The 3,248-nt window shown below is 42.6% G+C and overlaps 1 protein-coding gene across 5 annotated transcripts in view; it reads left to right on the top strand.

Moving 5' to 3' along the window:
- The window catches only part of MAST2 (microtubule associated serine/threonine kinase 2), a 259,350-nt gene that overhangs the window by 71,907 nt on the left and 184,195 nt on the right, over nt 1-3,248 (top strand). The gene's annotated exons all lie outside the window — the stretch shown is intronic.

The following is a 3,248-nucleotide window of genomic DNA, read 5'->3' as shown; positions in this document are numbered from 1 at the left end:
CCGCCACCTCGCCCGGCTAATTTTTTGTATTTTTTTAGTAGAGACGGGGTTTCACTGTGTTAGCCAGGATGGTCTCCATCTCCTGACCTCGTGATCCGCCCGTCTCGGCCTCCCAAAGTGCTGGGATTACAGGCTTGAGCCACCGCGCCCGGCCAACTTTAGTTTTTTAAAATTTATTGATTCTTGTTTTATGGCCCTAAATATGGTCTGTCTTGGTAAACATTTTATGTGCACTTGAAAAGAATGCAAATTCTTTCTGTTGTGTGAGTGTTCTACAAATGTCATTTATGTCAGGTTTGTTGATGGGGATGTTCAAGTTTATTCTAATGTTCTGTTTACTGTATCAGTTTTAAAAAAGGTTTAGAATCTCAGGAGGGACTGGATGTGTTCCTTGTCTTATGTTTTTATTTTTTAAGTCATTGATGTCCTAGCTTTGATTTTTGTACTATCTTAATGACTTTAAGCAAATTTTACAATGAAACTCATTTTAAGTCATCTAGCTCTTGAAGACAAAGGAGATGTGTTAGACATTAGAATTGAATGATAGAATTCTAGTTTTATAAATGTTTTGACTTAGTTATGTCAGTGTTTGGGTTAAAAGGACTCCTTTGTCTTTTGGGCATTGGAATGTGACTATGTGTGTTTTAACAGGGTTTTAGTTGTGTTCTTTAGCAGATGATGAAGAAAACCTATTCTAAAAGCAGAATACAAAGGGATATAGAAGTGATCTTTTCCTTTTTTGACGCGGAGTCTGTCTGTCATCCAGGCTAGAGTGCAGTGGCACAATCTTGGCTCACTGTAACCTCTGCCTCCCTGGTTCAAGTGATTCTCCAGCGTCAGCCTCCTGAGTAGCTGGGACTACAAGCGCGTGCCACCACGCCCGGCTAATTTTTGTATTTTTAGTAGAGACAGGGTTTCACTGTGTTGGCCAGGGTGCTCTCGAACTCCTGACCTCAAGTGGTCTGCCTGCCTCATCCTCCCAAAGTGCTGGGATTACAGGCGTGAGCCACTGTGCCTGGCTGCTTTTTTGCTTTTAACAGGTATTGGGAATTTTTCTTGTGTGTGTTTTATTTTTCTTAAAAAAATTTTTTTTGGAGGGTGGGGACAGAGCCTGACATTGTCACCCAGGCTGGAGTGCTGTGGCACAATCATAGCTGACTGCACGCAGCCTGGAACTCCTGGGCGCAAGGATCCTCCTGCCTCGAGTAGCTGGGATTATAGGCATACAACACCATGCCTGGCTAAATACTTTATTTTTAGTAGTGATGGGATCTCACTACATTGCCTAGGCTGGTTTTGAACTCCTGGCCTCAAGTAATCCTCCTGCCTTGGCTTCGCATTGGCCTCCCAAAGTACTGTGATCACAAGTGTGAACCACCTCACCTGGCTGGGAATTTTTTTTTTGTTTTAATGGCATAAAATTTATATTGTAAATGAAAGACATGAAAATGCTCTTAATTTTCCATCTTATGATTGCTTATAACTTTTTCCTAGATTTTTGTTTCTTCAAGTTTTATTTTAGACTCAGGGAGTACTTGCTTAGGTTTGTTACCTGGGTATATTGCATGATGCTGTGGTTTGGGTACAAATGATCCTGCCACGCAAGTACTGAGCATAGTACTCGGTAGTTAGTTTCTTAACCCTGGCCCTCCCCCGACTCTAGTAGTCTCCAGTTTCTGTTGTTGCCATCTTTATTTCCATGAATGCCCAACGTTTAGTTTCCACTTGTAAGTGAGAACATGTGATATTTGGTTTTCTGTTCCTGCGTTAATTTGTTTATAATAATGGCATTCAGTTGCATCCATGTTATTGCAAAGGACATGATTTCTTTGTTTTTATGCCTGTGTAATTCCATGGTATATATGTACCACATTTTCCTTTTTTTTTTTTTTTCTTTTTGAAACAGAGTCTGGCTGTGTCGCCCAGGCTGGAGTGCAGGGGCGCAGTCTCGGCTCACTGCAAGCTCCGCCTCCCGGGTTCATGCCATTCTTCTGCCTTAGCCTCTGGAGTAGCTGGGACTACAGGCGTCCGCCACCACGCCTGGCTAATTTTTTTGTATTTTTATTAGAGACGGGGTTTCACTGTGTTAGCCAGGATGGTCTGGATCTCCTGACATCGTGATCTGCCCGCCTCGGCCTCCCAAAGTGCTGGGGTTACATGTGTGAGCCACCGTGCCTGGCCCATATTTTCTTTATCCAGTCCACTGTTGATGGGCACCTAGGCTGATCCCATGTCTTTACTATTGTGAATAGTGCTGTGATGAACATGCAAGTACTTGTGTCTTTTTGGTAGAATGATTTGTTTTCTTTTGGATACATACCCAGTAATAGGATTGCTGGGTTGAATGGTAGTTCGGTTTTAGGCTCTTTGAGAAGTCTCCAAACTGTTTTCCAGAGTGCTGAACTAATTTACATTCCTACCAACAGTGTATACGTGTTCCCTTTTATCTGTAGTCTTGCCAGCATCTGTTGTTTTTTGGCTTTTTGATAATAGCCTTTCTGACTGGCATAAGATGGTATCTCATTGTGGTTTTGATTTGCATTTCTCAGATGGTTAGTGTGTGGAGCATGTTTTCATGTTTGTTGGCTGCTTGTATGTCTTCTTTTGGGAAGTGTCTGTTCATGTCTTTTGCCCATTTTTTAATGGGGTTGTTTTTTGCTTGTTCAATTGTTTAAGTTCTTTATAGAGTCTAGATATTAGACGTTTGTCAGATCCATAGTTTGCAAATATTTTCTCCCATTCTGTAGGCTGTTAACTCTATTGATTGTTTCTTTTGCTGTGAAGAAACTCTTTAGTCTAATTAGGTCCCACTTGTCAATTTTTGTTTTTGTTGCAGTTGCTTTTGAGGACTCAGTCATAAATTATTTCCCAAGGTCAATGTCTAGAATGGTGTTTTCTAGTTTTTTTTTTTTTTTTTTTTGTACAGTTTGAGGTCTTACATTTAAATCTTTTTTTTTTTTTTTTTTTGAGGCAGAGTCTCGCTCTGTCGCCCAGGCTGGAGTGCCGTGGCCGGATCTCAGCTCACTGCAAGCTCCGCCTCCCAGGTTCACGCCATTCTCCTGCCTCAGCCTCCCAAGTAGCTGGGACTACAGGCGCCCGCCTCGTCGCCCGGCTAGTTTTTTGTATTCTTTAGTAGAGACGGGGTTTCACCGTATTAGCCAGGATGGTCTCGATCTCCTGACCTTGTGATCCGCCCGTCTCGGCCTCCCAAAGTGCTGGGATTACAGGCTTGAGCCACCGCGCCCGGC

The sequence above is a fragment of the Rhinopithecus bieti genome, unplaced genomic scaffold (genome assembly GCF_001698545.2).
Source record: "Rhinopithecus bieti isolate Rb0 unplaced genomic scaffold, ASM169854v2 scaffold_12155, whole genome shotgun sequence".
NCBI classification, from domain to species: domain Eukaryota; kingdom Metazoa; phylum Chordata; class Mammalia; order Primates; family Cercopithecidae; genus Rhinopithecus; species Rhinopithecus bieti.
The sequence above is the reverse complement of the archived record's forward strand: the minus strand, read 5'-3'. Positions and strand labels throughout refer to the sequence as shown.